Source organism: Sander lucioperca, chromosome 9, assembly GCF_008315115.2.
Source record: "Sander lucioperca isolate FBNREF2018 chromosome 9, SLUC_FBN_1.2, whole genome shotgun sequence".
NCBI classification, from domain to species: domain Eukaryota; kingdom Metazoa; phylum Chordata; class Actinopteri; order Perciformes; family Percidae; genus Sander; species Sander lucioperca.
In genome coordinates, this window is record NC_050181.1 from 17,007,531 (window position 1) to 17,028,778 (window position 21,248).

Consider the following 21,248-nt stretch of genomic DNA (forward strand, 5'->3'; position numbering starts at 1 on the left):
AATCCAAATAAAGAATCAGAATCAGAGGTGACATTATCAGAGACTTAGATGAGAGGTCCAGACATACCATTTCATTTAATTTCATTCCAAACCTTTATTTAAAGGGGAGCTATGCAGTTTTGGCCATTTCTTCGCTGTTTTCTCGCTTTTTGCTCGCAAGTTTCTCTATAGAGCCCCCCCCTACAGCTTGAGAATAGATATTTGGCAGCTCCTATGTTTACTCGTGTCTGACTCTTCGTTCGGTCAGTCTTCCGTTTCCTCTCTCTCTGTTCCTCCGACAATGCATTCCTAGCTTTTTGCTTCTTTTTTGCCAGCTCAGCCATGATGATAGTGTGAAAAACTCCATCACTACCTTGTTAGCCGGTTCCTGAATGGGCGTATGTGTGCAGTGCCGTGAAGCAATTCATTACATTGCAAGACCTGATATCACGCCATACTTCCTGACGCTGAGGCCGTCGGCTCGCCGGCCGAAAGTTGCAAGGGTGGTTTTTCCGCTCACAGGCGCTAGGGGGAAGTTAGACGACCACCATTCAACCCAAAAAAAGTCATATAACCATTCCAGTGACTCCCAAGCTGTTCAGTTAAAGTCAATTAAGCTAAAAAAAAATGCCATAGTTCCCCTTTAAAACTCGGGGTCCATTGATGGAGACCCTTAGTTTCAATGGGTCCGAGTGCACAGCATGCTTTTCAGCAACTTACATCGTAATAATAATTACATTTACATTTCAATTACAACAGATAACAGGTTTAAACAACCAGTTAAAACAGACACAATAAGATACATAGAAGTCATTTATCAAAGCATTAAATTGACTGATAGATGGGGGACAGACCGATTTTAATGCTTTGTGCAGCATTCCAGGAATGTGGAGCAGCAAACGAAAAAGCAGTCTTGCCAAGCTCAGTCCGACTATGAGGGACCTCAAGTGAAAGCCATTCATTGGACCGAGTGGAAAATGGATTTTCAAATGGCGTTTAACAAGATGGAAATGTAATGGAGTCATTTACCAAGAAATGCTTTACAGATGCACAACAACCAATGAGCCACCAACCATCTCAAGAGATGACCAACCAGTCTTATCATACAAAAGACAGGTGAGTTAGCCTAGAAATCTAGACGCACCCTACTGGCAGCAAATGTACTTTGCAGCCAGGGTCGTCTAGGCCAATCACATCGTGTATATGGGCGGGCTTAACATAATGACAGCAGAGTTGCGACGGTTCCGCGTGAACTCCCTGCTCCTTGAAAACAAAGAAGATGGCTGCTGCTGCTGGCGAACAGCTGTCTTTGGAATCAGCTTTGGCCGCGACTCTGGAAGACTTGGAGTTAAGCTTTTCTTTGAGAAAAGAACAAAGAACGGCACTGAAGTCATTCTTAAAAAAGGAAGATGTGTTCGGCGTTTTGCCGACCGGATATGGCAAAAGTTGAATCTATCAACTAGCTCCGCTACCTTCTTTGTTGCTCTGGTTGGTTGTAGCGCTATCCTGTTGCGTGCAGAGGGAATTTGAAAGACAACCATTTATCCCGCCCCTCGGATTGAGCCCTGCCAATGGTGAGTTCCCAGACCCAACATCTGGATGTGGGTCTGGCTTGTCAGGCTAGTGGTGAGTGTCATGAACATGAACAACGGGACAGCAATGTCAACAATGAAAGGTGCTTTATAAAACTAGACAGCAAAACTAGAAGACAAAACTAGACAACGCACAGCGTTACTGCGGCTGAGGAGAGACACAGACACTGAAATGGATTTACTTGAGGAGATTAGAGGGTTTATGACTTGCCGTTAATTATCTCATGGCTCTTATTGTTGCAGCCTCTGCACTGCAGGAGTGGCAGGTTTGATCCAGCTTTCGCTCAGCCTCCAACAGATCGGCGGTTAACCTACCGGTCACAGGGAGCCATCAGTCAGTACTCTGAAATGATTCACTGACTTTACAGGCTGAGCAGTCATAAAGCAGCTTCATGTGAAGTCTGAATTCACACACACACACACACACACATCACACACATACTACATTTTAGCATCAGCTTTCAAGTGTTCCTGCAGAAATTAACATTTACAAAGACTGGGCGTATTGTCCTTGTATATGTATGTTGCCACTTACTTAATTAGGGCGTGATGATGTAACGCTTTATTGGGATTTGTTCATGAATGCAGGAGCGTTCACATCCTCACCTTTTGCCTGAAGAAGATCATCTGCGGTGGACATGAATAAAATAAGTAAAAGGAGAATTGGAGGGAGGCTGCCCTGTGCAGGCCTTTTATGTCTTTATCTTAATCTCCGGATTCAAGACACCGATGATGACACTAGAGGAAATTATCTTACCACCTGATTGAAGTGTTTTTTCAAGGACTAATTTGCCCTAGGAGAACGGCTCGTTCATGTCAGGCATGGAGTCATGCTGGTTCCTGATTGGCCAAGATACAGACTGCTTTATCCAAAGCAGAGAAGGCAACTTTTTACTCAAACCCACATTGAATGCTTTTTTGGCCACTGTCAAGGCTTTTCTGATTTTCTGATCCGGAGACTGAGATGGTTCAATATAAGACCTTTATTTCATCAATAACGATCTGAGTTCTACTATGCACGCATACAACTGAACTTAGTGAGCAGTGCAACAGTATTATAAACTATGACAAATACTAAAAACCAATCCGTCCAGCTTACAGTTCTTGAGAATCATACCCATTAGGAAAGAAAAACAGTTCTTGAAGATGATATAATGTCTCTAAAGTATGTCAAATGAGGACTGATACTGTATGTCCCCGTCAGCCTGACATTACACCATTATCTTATGGACATGCTGTTATTCTCAATATGCTATGACACACATGGAAAGGCCAGAAATGAGGGAAACATCATCACAAAATCACAAAGTTATTAGCAAGTCGGCAACTTTGTGTGGCTTATGTTTGGTGTTTGACAGGTAGCATACACTGGGTTTATTATAGCTTTTCTTCTGAAAAAAACTGCTGCTGGAAACAACGCTAATGTGAAAGCGGTGAGAGTGGACTTCAACAGTGAAGTTGGGGGCCATAAAACCAAAACAATGAGCCAAAAGACATTAAAACTCTCTGTAGAGGTCAGCTGAAGAGTTGGGTTCATCTCACTCTTTCAGTGACCCCTCTCACATTGCACATTCTTTTTTCTTCTTCCATTTTTTGATATAAAAATATTGATTAGTGCAGCTTTAAAAGACCATTCACCAACAAAAAAAAACTCAGCGACACATTTAGATTCATATAATGAAGTTTAACAGATATTCTGACTTTAGAAAAATGTCCAGCAGTGCCTACATCAAGTCCCTCAGTAGCTATGTTTCCATCCACACGTTTTTATCCGAATTAAGTGATATCGAATGAGAAATGCCTTATGGAAACAGTAAAATTCAATAAAATTTCATGAATATCGACTCAAAGGAAATACGTTCGGTCTCATCGGATTTTATCTTGATCGATATACGGCTTATGCGATAAACGCTGATGGAAACGTTATTTGCCGAATAAATAATGAATTGCGATTAAGTTTTAGGTTATTTTATGGTTGCAACCCGCCACAAAACGAAGAAGAAGAAGTTTTAGTTCATTTCTGCCCAGTATTTCCGCTCTGTTTGCACACATGGCGGGTGTCAACAAAGACAGATGGAAGTGGACGAACGAGGAGACAAGAGACTTTTGACATCTGGGGAAAGGGACGGGCCAATAAAACAGGTCAAATGTTGTCTTGGTTATCCGAAAATGCTTCAACCAAAGGGTTTCCGTGACGTGTCTCTGAACCACGATCTCCCAGAACTGTTGTTGTTGTTGTTGTGTCGTTCCCACACCACAGGCGTTATCGTTGGGCATTTACGTGCATCTGCATCATCATAGCAATGTGTTGATAGCATCGTTGTTTTCTTATTATAGCTTGATATGTCGCTATCAGCTGGCGCATAAGCACTATTACAACTTGTGCAATATTGATCATTTGTTGGTAGATGGCACAATCCATTCTGTCTAGCAAAACTATGTTCGCAAATGTTTGCTTGAATGTTGTGCGATTCAGTGCGAAAATGAATGGAAACACCTTAAAATGTCTCAAATCAATTTGATATATAAATTTGACCGCAAAACAGCATGTGACGTCATCTGACGCACAGGTTTTTATTCGCTTCAAAGCCGTTGGATGGAAACACACTTTCACCAGCTTTATTCGCATGAGTTTTTTTTACCAAACTTCAGATAATTCGATTGACAAGTGGATGGAAACTTAGCTACTGTTAAAACCTTAAGTGTCTGGAGAGCAGACTGTCAGGAAAGTGTAAGCTGGAGCCACAGACAGCAGAGAAACAGACCTGTGAAGCTCCACCAGTGGAGCGTCTCCTCCACCCTGTTTTAGTTTTCACTGGGAGCGTCTGAACTCAGAGTCCGTGCACTCTCAGTACTGTGAGCTGCTGCAGATAAGAGCTGCATGTACATGTAATGACACTCAGGTGTTGATATCTGTCTCTGTCTGCTGCTTCTGTCTTCTTTTCACATATTGTTGATGCAGAAAGACAAAGAGGAAAAGCTGCTGCTACCAAAAAACCCTCCTGGCAGCTTGGTTGAGCCAAAACTCTCTGTGTGACGGCCGCCTGATAGAATCCAGAGGAGAATGGACTCTTCCAAAGGTTTATCAGCAGCAAACAGCAGCACAATTACACCACAATCTCCGCTGGAAACCACTGCTGGAAACAACTTTATAACTCAGAATGACTGCCTGTCTCTCTCTCAGCATCTCTGCTTCTCTGTTCATTTTTCTCTCTTCAGTCCTCAGATTCAGATTCAGATAACTTTATTAATCCCCAAAGGGGCAATTCAGTTTTACAGCCAACACATCCACGCAATCTATATAATGTAATGTTATAAAATAATAAATAAAAAAATACACATATATATATATATATATATATATATATATATATATATATATATATATATATATATATAAAACATACAATAGACAATAAATAAATAGTACTGCAGCAGTCATACATCCCCCTGTATACAGAAGCTTCTCTCTCTCTCCCGTAGCATCCACACGTTTACACATGACCCAATCATTACACACATCCACCCACCCACCCACCTACCCACACACACACACACAGACACACACGCCAGTGACGGAACAGAGCAACGGAGTGCAAGAAAAAATTTAGTTATAATTATGTGTTTTCATTTAACAGTCTTATAGCAGAGGGAATGAATGAGTTGGCATAGCGGTTAGTTTTCCGTATTGGCACATAGTACCGCGACCTGACTGCATGATAACAAATCCATTACCGAGGACATGATCAGGATTTCTGGACAACTCGTGTTTTCCAGAGAGAACAGAGATCTTTTAACTGGGTACCAGTAATTTTTGAGCATACCTTAACAATGTCGTTCAAGCTCTTTTTGTCTTTTACGGTTAGTCCATTAAACCAACATATAAAAGAAAATGTTAATCAGTGTTTGGAATAACGCCGTTTAAAAGAACGGCGTTAGGTAACAACGTTATTTTTTCAGTAACGGGGTAATCTAACGAATTACTTTTCCCGATGTTACTGCGCCGTTAACGTTACTGGACGTTAAATGCGGTGCGTTACTATGCATTGATTGAATAAACTGTGTAATCCCAACGCACCCATGGCTCACAGCTAGTGAGGAGGTGGGTTAATAACGAGGTAAGCAATTATGATTGGCTAAGGCAGAGTCATGTTTCATGGTAGCCAATCAGAGCCAGTGTTTTTACACACATGCCAGCACGCGCCACACACACACACACACACACACACACACACAACAGAGATGGCGAGTCAGGAGCAATCCGATGAGAAGTTGGCATTTTCAAGGTAGAGATATAAGCACTACTTCAAATTCATTGTGGTCAGAGGCAAGAACGTGCATGTAATGTGTACATTATGTCCAGGAGCGAAGACTTTGTCGACATCCGTTGTAACAACTCTAATTTAACGAAGCATCTCACAACGACACACGCATCTACAAAGCTAGTGGCCAAAAACAGCGATACCTCCACCACAGATGATAGCTCGCCATCCACTAGCAAAGAAGGACTCGGAGCAAAGTCCTCCAAGCAGCTAAAGCTAGATCTTTCTCCCTCACGACAAAAAAACTGCTAAAAAAAATCAAAATTCTTTGACATATAGCAACTTTTTTTTTTTTAACAGTAATGCAAATAGTTACTTTCCCTGGTAACGAGTTACTTTTATCATAGAGTAATTCAGTTACTAACTCAGTTACTTTTTGGAACAAGTAGTGAGTAACTATAACTAATTACTTTTTTAAAGTAACGTTCCCAACACTGATGTTAATAGGCTCTCAATGAAAGCTTGATAAAATGTGCATAAAATTCTTTTACAGACCCCAAAAGAGTTAAGCTTCCTCAGTAGGTATATTCTTTGGTTTGCTCGCTTAATGATACTATCGGTGTTCTCACTGAATTTCAGTTGTGAGTCAAACACTGTGCCTAAGTACTTATATGTTTGGACTATTTGAACATTTTCATTGTGTATTACACCCGGTTTTGGTTCATCATGGTGTCTTCTAAAGTCTATGATTAATTCTCTAGTTTTAGACACATTTAAATCAAGGAAGCTGTCATCACACGAACAGACAAATTCCCTAAGGGCACTGTTATGGTCCGATTGGCTGCCCTGGAGGAGGGACAACAGGGCTGAGTCATCTGAGAACTTCACCAGGTAGCTGTTCTCCCAAGATGACCTGCAGTTGTCAGTGTATAATATAAGATTCTTGCATGTGATGCAGGTTTCTCAAGATGTTTATACACTGTGTCAAGAATGAAGAGCTTTGCATCCTCTACACCCTTGCCCGCTTGATATGCAAATTGTAGTGGATCTAATTTGTCTACAGTTAGGGGGATGATTGTGTCCTTCAAGATCTTTTCAAAGTACTTCATTACTAGAGAGGTTAGTGCAATTGGTCTGAATTCATTGAGGTTTTTGGGAGATTTAGTTTTGGGGATGGGTATTACTGTTGATGTTTTCCATAAGTCAGGTATATCCCCACTGTAGGCACATTTTTGAAAAATAACTGTAAAAGCCTCACTAAGCTGCTCGGCGCAATAGTGCAGTGTACGCCCACAGATGGCGTCAGGACCAGCAGCCTTTCCTATTTTTGTGTTTTTAAGTAGTGTTGTGACTTTTGTTTGTTGTATTTCTATCTCTCTCTGAGGCATTAACGTCTCTTTCAATGTGACAATACTGTCTGAGAAGGACCTTTCAAACCTGCAAAAGAATTGATTAAAAGTATCTGACAAATCGCCGTTGTCTATACCATTCAATTTTATTGGTTGCCCTGTTTTGCATGCAGGCTGGTTAATGGCTGCCATAGTTTTAATTCCTTGCCAGGCTTCTTTTAAATCCCCACTATTATATTGATTTTCAATTTTATTCTAATACTGGATTTTTGCTTTCCTTATTTCATTTTTGACTTCTCTTGAGACAGCTTTTTTCTCTACCAGGTCCCCTAAATAGAATGTCTTTTTTTTCCTGTTGATAACACTTTTCAGTTCCTTCGTTACCCAAGGCTTGTTATTAGATGGAATAACCATATCAACACAATATTTCACATAGGCAGACATTGTTTCTCTAAGTTCATTAATGTCACTACAAGTATCGTAAAATCAATTCCAATCCGTGCATTCCAGACACCCCTGTAGAGAGCAAATACTGTCTTCTGTCCAGAGTTTTATGGTTTTCTCCTCACGCTCAAGGCGTCTGAAAGCGGGCTTGTACACAGGCATCAGATATATACTATTGTGGTAGGAGGCACCAAGGGGCAGCATGGCCATGGATCTATAGGCCCCATTTATTGAGCCATAGCAGAGATCTAAGGTGGTATTCCTCTGCGTTGTAGGGCAGGTTATATACTGTTCATATGATCTTAGGGTCGTGTCTAAGATACAGTGATTAAAATCTCCCATAAAAAATATGGGGGCCTCTGGGCAAATAGAATCCAGTCTGAGTGACGTCAGCGATCACTTGCGCTGCGATTGAAGCATTGGCTCGCGGGTGAATATACACTAGCATATAAAACAGCTGTTGGAACTCCCGAGGTAAATAGAACGGCCGGAGAGACACAGTCAACAGTTCGATGTCCGAAGTGCATATTCTTTCTCTCACTACCACAGTATTACAGTACCTTTTATTTACGTAGAGGCACACTCCTCCTCCCCGACTTTTCCCAGTTGTATTTAGGTCCCGGTCCAGGCGAATTGGGCTTCCAAACCCACTTATGATTAGGTCCTCGTCCCGGTCTGACTCCCTCAGCCATGTTTCCGAAAAGGCGAGAAGACAAGTGTCTTTTATACCGGGTTTGCACTTGATCCAAGCTTCCAGCTCATCTGTCTTGTGTCTTAATGACTGGACGTTTGACAGCAGGATTGTGGGGAGCGGGGGTAGCCTGCGGCGGTTGTCGAGTCTGAGATTTTTAAGTCTCCGATGCAGGCCTCCTCTTCTCCCTCTTTTCCGATGTTTACTCCGTACATGCAATCTGCACAGTTCCGCCGGAATATCTGGTATAATACCGGCAGACGATGTTCGTAGGGAGATCAGAAACTCCCGGCTGTGAATAACTTTCCCAAGTACTCCATACTCCGAACCATGGCAAGTGGAAAGTTCCAGCAGTAGCGTTATCACAATAAATATTGCGAACAGTTGACGAAAGCCCTTAGAAGCCGCATCTCTGGATCACTGGTGCTTTCACTCACGGATAAACATTACCATCCTCATTAGACACTCAGTACAATGGTAAGAACATTTAAAAAAAAAGAACAAACAATGGATGGGCAAGCTGCTGGGTCGCACACTCACTGGAGTGCCCCGGAAGTACTGCAGCATCCCGGCATTATTCTCAGCTCCACTGTTAGACCTGTTAGCCTGTATCTCACAGGGCACATTCATTCACCCTGCTGTGTTTTGCAGGACTGCTGTGTTGCTCTGGCAGCTGTCAGTTAAACTAGTTAAACTGATGATTAGTGATGGAAACATTGACCTTTCCTTCCAAAGCAGCTCAAAGCTCAACAAACTCAAACGTCTCCACATCCTGCTAACACAGAGGCAACAGGTGTCAGGCTGAGGTATTTGTTTCAGGAGGGAACAAATACGACCATCTTCTCTCTACTACACCACACGGTCTGAGATCCTGCTAGACGTTACAGGATGTTACGTAGAAAAATCAAAGCTGTTTTTCTTCCTCCAGAGGCTCATAGTGCCAGAGAGGGCAGCTATTATGCGAATGACTTCAGACATCAAAGTGTGTGATGTTTTCTGCTGGAACTTGGTGACAGCAAATGGACTGGAGAAGTGGAACTTGTTGGGAGTAATCAGACGAGACAGCGAAGCTCGCAGCCGACACGGTGGTCAAAGTTAACGGAGCATGAGAAATCACAAGGTGTCGTTGGTGCTGCTGTTGTTCCCCAGTCTCACCGCGGAGCAGAAGAGCTCGCTGATCTAACCCAGCATGCTGTGGTAGCAGATGCTGCCACCATCCACAGGATTTATTTCATAGTTTCAGCTTTCTGTGTCTTAAAAAAACAAAATACAGAGAAAAAACAAAACAACTTCAAGTTCAGAAGGAAGTGTTTCTCCGCATGTTATTGTATGCTCTGAATACATTTACTGGAGACGGGGTGCAGCAGTAGTGTGGCGACAAATCCCTGAGCTGTTTCTTGACACTTTATGCTAATCTGCTGTATTATTCGCCCTCCACGGAGACAGCTGCACCCTCAGGCGAGTTGGAGAAATGTTAGCATTGATCTGATATTGTGTCTTCCAGCAGCGATTTGTGTCACAGCTGCAGGCAACAGACATCGATGAGCCGCGTCATCCAAAACGCCAGAATAACACAGATGCTCTCGCTGATAGTTACATTAATGTAGCACAATGAAGCTCAGCGTAAGTTCACCCATTGTCATTCCACTCTTATTTACATAAAATCAGACAGCCATAAAAACCCTTGTCTAATGAAAAGCCTGTTTAAATAACAAAGTCTTCAACTGCTTTTTTAGAGCATCAACAGAACTGAAACAACGTTAAGAGAAGGGCAGCTTCATGTCGCAATTGCAATATCAGTCAAAAATATTCGCAATTAGTTATTTTCCTCATATTGTGCAGACCTTAGGTACCTGACGTTTGGTAACTGTATGTCCTTGCACCTCCTTTTCCTCAACCAGGGTTCCCCCCACCATTAGAAGGCTCAGGTGCAGCACCCGAGCTGTTGGGCACCACCTAAGCAGAATGTTTGTATAATCAACGTGAGCATCAAAACCAACTAAATGACTTTTCTCGGATTTAATGATTTTAGTTGGTCCCCAGTGGACTTCTTTAGCAAGTTTTGTCTTTAAGTTTTTCAAGCGTAAGTTATTTATTTTCCGCTCTAGCATTTCCAACGTTTTACACACAGATGTGGTAGTAATAATGGTCGTAATTCAGGTGAAATTGCATATATATTTTATTGAAAAACATGACATTTTCTTGAGGGAGGACTCCTAAACCCCTCGCACTGAAAGAAATTAGAGAGAAACATTGAAGGTGAAGAGGTTAATGGAGATCTTCCTCACACTTTGAAATGCTCTCCTGGAAGCAAAACTACCAAGGACATTTATGACTGTGGGGCTCAGTGACACACACACACACACACACACACACACACACACACACACAGAGTGGAGTGGAGTGATTTAGAGGTCACTGGATTTCACGGTGAAGTAAGTTCAGTTAGCAAAGACGGGAGAGTGGAGCTGTTCTGAGCATTAAATTACCATTTATTAAACAGTGAATAAAGACCATGAATTTCAAATACTCAGGGTCAGTTTAGTCAAGGTCAATTTAGTCTTTATTAATCCATCCAGAAAATAAATATTCCAATGTGCAAATTGCTTTCAACTTTAAAGCCTGTAATATCAAATACCTTTCAGAAAGTAGCCTGAAGCAACACAGACCTGTCAAACCAGCCTGGCTTTACTGCAGAGGTACTATTCTATTATTGTGTCGTACATTCAAAATATTAGATTTTTTTTTTTTTTATTGTTTTGAGTAGAAATTATCTTATATTCTTTATATATGGTTATCAGTTATCTGTATTCTCACTGCATTCCAGAATGACTTATTGCTGGACATAAATGAACAAACCATTATTTCTGCTGATACTTTTGCGATTTGTGTCAGGTCTGCACTGGCACGTTCTGCCTCCAGGAAATAGCCATATGCTCGTACTCTAAAGCCTAACCCTGACAAATGCTCTTGCCTTTTTTACACATAACCAAACTCACTGTAACCCTACAAATGGAAACATACACAACGTTAAATATGTTATATATAACAGCTAGGTGAGGGGAGAGTCTTTCTTAAACAATTCATTTACGTCATATGGGGTTTACTAAATTATCCAGTTTCCAACATTGTAAATATTGTTCACGCTACTGGTCACGGTGGCACTTTCATCTGGGAATGTTACAAAATATCTGTTCTTTACGGGGATATTTTATGATGATGGTCGACAGATGACAGAACATGAGGTGAGAGAGAGATGGATTTATTTGAGGATTAAAAATACATATTAACTCTGCAAAGCAGTAGTTATAGCCATTGAGAATGAATACACAATAAAGCAGAATAAGTCATTGTGATCCTCCAACGTGAAACAAATGCTGGCTTCAGAGGAATCCTCCCACTATGAGACTCTGAATAAACATTAGGAACTTTACCCGCAGTATGGAGAAACTGACTTTTATGCTGCGGCTTCAAAAGGAGAAAGGAGAGGAATGCTGGAAAAATGGGATCGCTCCAACGCAAGACTCCTTATTCTACTAAACCCTATTTCTGTATGTCAAGATGTACCTGTATGCATCGTAACTGGACCTGTGCTTATCCTATTTTCATATTGGCACCGACTTATTGTCATGTCCTAGTCCTCTTTTGGTCTATGTTCATATATAATGAAAAATAAAGTATATAAAAAAACTAAACATACTGTACAATGTCGGAGTGGCACAGCCCTCTTCATAATATAAATAAGGCTACATGTTACTGAGAAATCATCTTTTCATATGGGTTCGGGTTGCTGTACAATGTGTTGAACTAACTTGTAAAATAGCTGTGAGTGTCTTTTGTCTTTGAGAAGTAATTCCATCTACCCTGGAACACAGAAATATCCTAGTAAAGTCGACCCTCTTCTCAACAGTTAGATGGGGAACAACTTGCAACAACATGTAACAAAGGTCCTCAGCTGGACTCAAATCAGGCATGTTAGTTCATGTTTGGTGACTCAACTCTTACACCACCACACTATATATTTCCTGGCGCTATAAAATACTAAAGTCTACTGCTATGTTTTAGTCTGTGTAAGCTGATAGTGTGTGTAATTAGCCTGATGAGAGGATCAGAATGACAAATGACCCATGAGGGGGAGGGTGTTTGTTGATCTGATTTAACCCAGCCATTGCAGATGTGTGGGATGACATTCAGGTTGAGATTGTTTCCGGATGGGAGACAATCTCAACCACATGCTTCTACACAGAGAACACTATTGAAGACAAAGACGCTGAAAGATTCTTGTTTGCCACAACACAACTTTTGTAAATACACCTTTTAAAAACCTGAACTACAACAACAAGTAAGAGCGGGGTTCCCGATGGAGGATAGATCGTCGCCAGCGGGCCCGACTCCGGAGCGCGAAATGAATCAGCAGCAGGGTGAGTCAGTTTAACACAGCACAAACCACTCTAGAAGTAGAGAGAGACATGCACTCATCCAGGCTAGTTGCGAAAGCTAGCTAGTCTCACTCCCATGTTGAATGCAACATGCAGGGAAAAGGAGATGGTGGGGGGGTTGATGTTAAGAGCTATGTTAGCATTTAGTAGCTGTGTATCTTTGTTATACGGGCCCAGGTTAGCTCAGCCTTGTAACAGTATGAAAAGCAAATAAACAACGATGCCACATATCGCAAAAAGTCCATCAAACATGGTAACTACACCTAATTTAATGCAATTTTTAATTTTTAATTACAATTTTATAAATGCACACAATTTTGCAGTGAATCTTATTGCTAACTCTTCATTGTGTGTGTAAATTACAGTCATTAGCAGTAAAACGAGCATCTTGAGTTGTCGGGTGGCATGAACATGTGAATTCATAAAGATGGGAATCAACAGACATGATGTTAATGTCACAGAAGAGCTTCATACAAACAGGACAGAGGACACAAGGCAGAATGATGCTGTGTGTGATCTCCCGCAGTGCTTTGTAGCAGCAGCATGAAGTAGTTATAGCCACGCTGGGCTGTGTGCGGTCAGATCTAAGTATCACATTCTCCCTCTTTCATTTGATGAGGCTTCTGGTTGAGTGGGCTGCACGTGATCATGGACACGCAGCTCACTGCGGGGAGCGCAATCATCATGCAGATCTGGTAGCAGGAGTCAGAGAGAAGCATGTCAGGCTGTAAGTGTGTGTGTTTTAATGATTAAGGAAAGTGTGATTACCATGCAGACCTGGTAGCAAGAGTCAGAGCAGAGATTTTGTGTGTGTGTGTGTGTGTGTGTGTGTGTGTGTGTGTGTGTGTGTGTGTGTGTGTGAGTGAGTGAGGGTGTTCCTGTGTGGACGGGAACACACACATAGTCTGGGAAGTGTGTGAATGTGTGTTTACAAGGGCTGGGACGATATGCTTTTGTTCCAATTCGATACTTTCACCATACATGGGTGCCGATTGGATTTGTGTTGCGATTTTCATTTATTGCGATTCAATAGCATTGAGTATTGGGATTTTCTTTTGCTTCTTTAACAAAAACAACAGTTGAATAATATGAATTGTTTTCTAAGAAGAATGCACATCACCGTTTCACCTTTATTTCATTTGTAAAGAAGAACAGAACATTGATTTTCTGCATTTTCTGCTTTTGCTTTGTTTCGCTGGAAACAGATATGATGTAGTCACCGTCAGCGGTACCGTATAACAGAACATATTTAGGTGAATCATTGGTAAAAAAACAAACCAAAAAATATTGATTCTAGCGAAAAGAATCGACAAAAAAATCACGATACATACGATTTTAGATTTTTTTTTCTCCCACCCCTAATGTTAACTGTCCACCATTAAGATCATATGTGTTGTTATATGTCGTTCTCGTCTCTCTGAGGACTTTTTACGCTCCGCTGCTTCATGAAAATTAAAGAAATGTGTTCCTATTTCATTACAGGGAAGCAGACGGACAGACGATGTCTAACTCCATGGGGGAAAAAAAAGATTAGCATTCATGAAGAAATTACGTTAATAATGACTTTGTGTGACTCAGTGGAGCTTGAGCCCGAACCTTCATGGTTGGAGGGACGAGAAGTAGACATGAGGAGAATATCTGCATGAAATCTGCCAGAAATGGGCCTCTTCAGCACCAAACAAATCACTGTAGGAATCAGTCATTTCCCACCAATATGAAAATCTAATCAAGTGTGTTTAAAGAGTTTTCAAATGTCATTTGGCTTTTTTTAGTTTGGCTGAAATACCAACTGACGGTGTAATTAAACTTGTTTCTAAAGCAGATTGTTTTTTCTCTGAGCAGAACATTAATGAGGATCTGTATCAGAAACACACTGATAACCATTACATGTCATTTAGCTGACGCTTTTATCCAAAGCAACTTACAGTTGCTATGTATGTCAGAGGTCACACGCCTCTGGAGCAACTATGGGTTAAGTGTCTTGCTAAAGGACACATTGGTTGATGTATCACAGAGGGAATCGAACCGGGATCTCTCACACCAAAGGCATGGGTCATATCCACTGCGCCATCACCACCACCGACGGCAGTGTTTCACTTCTTAACTAATCATTAATAACCCTGAATATGGAAGTGTGGTATTCATATTCTGTGTTCTTATATAACATTTAAAGGTGCTCTAAGCGATGTCACGTGTTTTTTAGGCTACGACATTTTTTGTCACATACAGCGAACATCTCCTCACTATCCGCTAGCTGCCTGTCCCCTGAACACACTGTAAAAAACATCTCCTCACTATCTGCTAGCTGCCTGTCCCCTGAACACACTGTAAAAAAACATCTCCTCACTATCTGCTAGCTGCCTGTCCCCTGAACACACTGTAAAAAACATCTCCTCACTATCCGCGAGCTGCCTGTCCCCTGAACACACTGTAAAAAAAACGCGGTCTCTGTAGACAGCCCAGGCTCCACAAATGGCAAGAAAAACAAACTGTACCAACCTGCACCACCAAACATAACAAACAATGTTCCAGCGTTCCAGCCAATAACCGACAAGATGGATTTTGGGGTGGGGGTTTTGGGGGTTAGTGCGCGGAAGCACGGAAGGGAGGGAGAGGGGACGGGATGAGGAGGAGGGAGGGAAGAGCTAGCCTCGTTTTGGTTGAAAATACTTTGAATGTCAACAAGAAGTGCCGTCACCCAACATCGCTTAGAGCACCTTTAAGGGGATTTTACATCATACTTTGGGTCTGGTGTCTTGTCAATAAATATTGAAATATAAATATGTGCTATATGAATACATTTATTATTTATATTTACTATTACATAGTTACATTACATCACTTAATAATATAATAATTAACAATAATATTATTATTGTTGTTATTATTTAAAGGTATGATATCATTTTAGAAATGTTGAAACCATGTCCAGGAGGAGAACATTTTTATATTTATATATTATTGTATACAGCACAATAATTAAACTAAATAAACTCAGATCATAGGTATTTTTGGTTCTATTTGATTTTCAGCTGTTGTTATTTACTTCTAATGGACGACAACCGTTCCATTTCCTTTCCGATTGACATTTAAGCAGTCTGGACACACGGTAGGAAGGGTGGAAACTGTGACATTTTGTTTATGGCACAGCCATTGTAACCAAAAAGTCAATTTGTCACCCCTTTCACATGCTTCTGTTCTGTTTCATAGCATCTGGCCAGTATGTTGGCTGTACATACACTATCCTCTATTGTAGAATAACAAAAGCCTTGGGGCTGGAGTCCAGTTCCTATTGTCCTGAAGGAGTGGACAGCAGCTCAGCCTGTGTTTATCATTTCCCATGCAGCCAGCAGGAAGACATCAGCAGGAGCCACAAAGAGCTGAGGGTGAAGTGGAGCGGCTGCCACAGGGGGAGGGCAGCTAATGGTCGTCCCCACAGACAGAGCCTGACACTGGGCCTGGGGCGCCACCACCACAGCCTCTCTCTGGAGGACCAACAGAGACAGCAACAGTTACCGTGTAATTTCGCAACTCATGGGGTTCGTATGATTCCGTTTGAAATTAGGCAACGGCCAACCGGTCACGGGACGGTCTTTACAGTCTTAACTGTTAAATTTAGCCAAGAAAAGGTGCATTGTGAGGTGCTGGTCATTTCAGCGGCTGACAAAAGCTGCCCGTCATGAGGCAACAACAGTTACGTTTTATGCAACAAAATAGTTGACAATGTTTCACTTGCAGGATTGTTCCGGTGCCGCCGGAAATTCCGCCAAATGTCCCTCATTTCGGCCAGATGTCCGTCATCTTCCTCTTTCTTTGTGTTGGCGTTCTAACCTCCGGTGGATTTGTGAGGACTATGGTTAACTGCTCCTCAGATCTCTGCAGGGTAAATCCAGACAGCTAGCTAGACTATCTGTCCAATCTGAGTTTTCTGTTGCATGACTAAAACAATCCTTGAAGTACACATGTTCCACCAAAACAAGTTCCTTCCTGAGGCTATTTTTCAGAGGCACCGTGGCTCCGTCCGACGCTTAATGTCGCCCAAGACCATTGTGATTGGTTTAAAGAAATGCCAATAAACCAGAGCACGTTTTTCTCCCCTCCCCGAATGCTTTGTGGACTAGCCAGACCTTCCTCAGCAGCGCTGTGGAGGAAGGTCTATGGGCATCATGATGTACCAACTCAGATGTGGAAAATAGTAATAGATAGATAGAGAGATAGAGAGATTTTTATTGATCCCAAAAAAATGGGAAATTCCAGTGTTGCAGCAGCAAAATATCAGACACACAGCACACATACAGAATATACATGAAATAATAGGATACAATATACATGAGATAATAATAGGATAGAATATAAGAACAAATCATTTAAAATATATACAAGTTGGGAATAAAAATGTACAACTGTTTAACAAGTAATGATAAAGCTGTAGATAAACCTATTGTGCAAGGTGCACTTAGTGCAGTTGTGATGTCTATGCGTCTTATCTAACACTCAGTGATGAAGTGTTAAAAAGTTGTATTGCCTGTGGTAGGAATGATTTCCTGTAGCGGTCCGTGCGACATCGAAGCTGTCGGAGCCTCTTAGAGAAGGTGCTCCTCTGTTGGACCAGTGTGGAGTGGAGAGGGTGGTCGGGGTTACCCATGATAGATAACAGTTTGTTCAGTGACCTCTTCTCCACCACAGCTTCAAACGTCTCCGGTTTGCAGCCAATAACGGAGCCAGCCTTCCTTATCAGTTTGTTCAGTCTGTTTGTGTCGCTGGCTCCGATGCTGCTGCCCCAGCAGATGGCGGAGGAGAACAGAGCACTGGCCACAACAGACTGGTAGAACATCTCCAACATTCTGCTGCACACGTTGAAGGATCTCAGCTTCCTCAGGAAATAGAGTCTGCTCATCCCCTTCTTGTAGACTGCAGTGCTGTTGATTTTCCAGTTCAGCCTGTTGTCGATGTTGACACCCAGGTATCTGTACTCCTCAACCATGTCCACATCTCCACCCAGGATGCAAAGGGGCTGCGGAGCCGTTCCCTTCCTCCTGAAGTCAGTCACCATCTCTGTGGTCTTATCCACATTCAGCAGCAGGTGATTCTTACCAGTCCACTCCACAAAGTCGTCCACCAGCGCTCTGTACTCCCTCCCTCCTGTCCATCCCTTATACACCTGTTACATGTGCCTCTTGTGTGTGTGTGTGTGTGTGTGTCTGTGTGTATGTGTGTCTTGTTTTCTCCCTCTGTCTCTCTCTCTCTCTCTCTGTTCCTCATTCTGCCCTCCTCCCTCTGCCTGTTGTACACCTGAGTGTAATCAGTGCTCAGGTAGAGTGGGGGAGGTGATAAGAAGGCAGAGAGTGAAGGGACAGAGGTAGATGGAGAGCACACCAGCAGCACACCAGTGAGGAGTTTCCTCCTCATCTTTTTTCCTCCACAACAAGCAGGTTTGTGTTTTCCCAACCTCCATGCACATTTAGGTGCTGGAGTTTTGTTATTTTAGTTTATTGTGTTAGTTTGGGCTGGAGGTTACCGGTAGTCTTTTTAGTTTGTTCTAGGTTTAGGTTACCCTTTTTTAGTTAGTTTAGGGGAGACGCGGGGAGCGACGGCCCACTGCGAGGTTGGTCCAGCCTCTTCCCATCTTTTGTTCTTTTTGGCCGGGGTCTCCAGTCCCTTTTTGTTTTTCCTTGTTTCCTTGCTCTTTTGGGAATATTCTTTATTTAATAAAGCTTGTTAGTTAATTCTTAACATTGTGTCTGGCATCCTTTTTATATGTTGCATCCTCCAATCCCTTTTGAGCCTTGGTTTGTCCCTTTAAATGGAGGCTGTAACAACACCCAACAACTGCAGAGTCATCAGAGAACTTCTGTAGGTGACTCTGAGTTGTACTGGAAGTCTGTGGTGTATAAGGTGTAATGGTGACAGGTCAGCAGGGGCCCCATTAACGCTACCTGTTATTGCAAACACAGAGTGCTGTTTTGGTAGAACCTCACCTTTCAGTGAAGGAGGCCAAGGAAAATGCAATAACCTTAACTTTAATCATATCAGAGAAGAACAATATCAACTGCCCTTTCAACCACAACATATCATTGATTGCTCAGCGGTTACACTCACACCGTCCACGTGGGGGGGGTCTGCATCCCATTTCTGGCCAAAGCATTAATACAACCTGTGTTAAATTAGAGCCGAATGAAAAGACCTGTCCTTAGCATTGACGGCTCACTGGTAGATTTCCCACTAGGACAATATTAACTATAGATCTGCAAGCAAAGAACAACTAAAGCCCAAACAGGAGATGGCCAAAGTCTCTAATGAAGCCATAAGCCATAAGTTTGTTGCTGCAGACACAAGAGCTGCAGCCAATTCTGAGACAACTTTAATTATTTGTGAGGCAGACAATATCCATGCTCGTTAAATAAGCAACAGTGGTATTAAATAAACAAATAGGGTTCAATATGATTGATATTCAAACAGGTGAGAAAGAAAACTGTGCTGACACCGTGGGGACAACTTTCCACTGCTAAATAACACGCTGCACATATGATTCATTCAGGTGTGTCCTCGCCGTTTTTGCACTCAGATGATCTTAGAGTGAAGCAGCTCGCACCCTTCAGTTCACCGAGGAGCTGATCGGCCTGCCAACGTCTGGTAGAAATGTCAAACAGAAGGGCGGCGACGTGCAGCAGAGAAGGGAAAAATATTCCCCAAATGATGACGAGAATCATTGTCTTACCACGAAGAACAAAACTAAAATCCTCAGTCGGATCAGAGTGGTTCAGATGAAGGAACGATACCAGCGTGATCTTCTTCGTCTTTCTTCCTGTTTTCCATTGTACAGGAGTCAGATTGGACTATGTAACCTCTGTGTGTTCAGCCCATTGCAGGTCAGCATATGATCTGTCTGAAGCACAGCAGAGTTAGAAAATATACTACTACATGAGATGCTTCTCTGAGCTGCTCAGAAGACCTGTGTGTGTTCAGAGAAATATTTACTGCTCATCAATCATGATATACTGAATGTTTATTGAATGTTATATAGATTCAAATGTACCCTGGTACAGCTGTCAGACTAATGGGAGGTACTGTGCCCTGACCATTCACGTACACATGTTCCACCAAAACAAGTTCCTTCCTGAGGCTATTTAGCAGAGGCACCGTTGCTCCGTCCAGCGCTTAGTACCGCCCAAGACAATTGTGATTGGTTTAAAGAAATGCCAATAAACCAGAGCACGTTTTTCTCCAATCCCAGAATCATACCTGTCAAGTTTTGGATTTGAAAATAAGGGAAATTTTTACAAACATTTACAATTTATAACATTGCTTGTCTTTACATTTACATTTTATTTTCATTCCACACATTCTTTTCATTTCATATTGCTTTTCTTTTACAGTTTTTCTTTTCATTTCACATAACTTTTCTTTACTCTTTTAGTGAGTTATTGTACAAATTTGTTGCAGACTTTGCATTCTTTAAGACTGTTTTGGAAGGAGTGTATTTGTGGGCTGGGCCAGAGTGGTTAATTTTACATGAGAGTAGAGCGCAAACAGTTCTGTTGTCTAACGTCATCCTATTCTCTGTAACAATCTTTCGTACCATGCTAAACACCCTTTCTGAACTCATCATCTGACCTCACACACTAACCTCGCGACAACTGCCACCTACAGTACCTGTAGTAGGCTACTGCAGGTGGCAGTTATCGCGAGGCTAGTGACAGAGCTCAGATTGGGGATGTTTTTTTGTTTTTTTTTACTCCGCCCGGGCCCGGGGTATTATCATTTTTTAATAACGCATGTTAAAATATGGGAGATTTACGGGAAAATACTAATATGGGAGGACGGCGGGAAAGAAGGATAAAATACGGGACTTTCCCGGCCAAAACGGGATACTTGCCAGGTATGCCCAGAATGCTGTGTGGACTAGTCAGACCCCCCTCCGCAGCTCTGTGAAGGAAGGTCTGGCAATGCGAGACTAGCACCAAAACGACTAGTTAAGATTAGTTTGGGTTAAAACACCGGTCCCCTATAGTAGTACGCGACTACGCGTTTCCTGGGTGAAAGTCTTGTGTTTTATAACTTTACTTTATAACTCATATATCTACAGCTACTGAAATTATTGAAATGATTTAAACTTACACATGATGCATGACTTTCGGTGATGTTGGTTCCCGATGGAAACACATCATCATCATCATCATCATCATCATCATCATCATCATCATCATCCAAGCCAATAGGAAGTGTTTGGGTAAAGAAATGCTAAATTGGTACCACCCATCAGCTGATAAATAGACGTTTTCAAGGGTTCACAATTTTAGACTCATTGGACTCTTTGGATCCAAAACGGATCCTTGGAAGCCAGCCCAAACTCAACGTGCTTAAATTGAATTTAAAAGTATCATGAGATGTTTTGACATCTGCTAGTAGTTTTCATTGGAATGAACACAAAAGAAATAGTCCCTATAAAAAACTGTTCACAGTGTATTGTGTGTAGATTATGCAGAGTACTG

At 41.9% G+C, this 21,248-nt stretch overlaps 1 long non-coding RNA gene across 1 annotated transcript; it reads right to left on the reverse strand.

The window, feature by feature from the left end:
• Nucleotides 1-824: 824 nt before the first annotated feature.
• LOC116044940 lies at nt 825-20,852 on the reverse strand. The gene is made up of 4 exons (XR_004103787.1): nt 20,841-20,852; nt 15,498-15,504; nt 12,312-12,315; nt 825-900 (listed from the first exon to the last, which is right to left on the reverse strand). It is a non-coding gene; the product is annotated as an uncharacterized LOC116044940 (long non-coding RNA).
• Between the last annotated feature and the right edge of the window lie 396 nt (nt 20,853-21,248).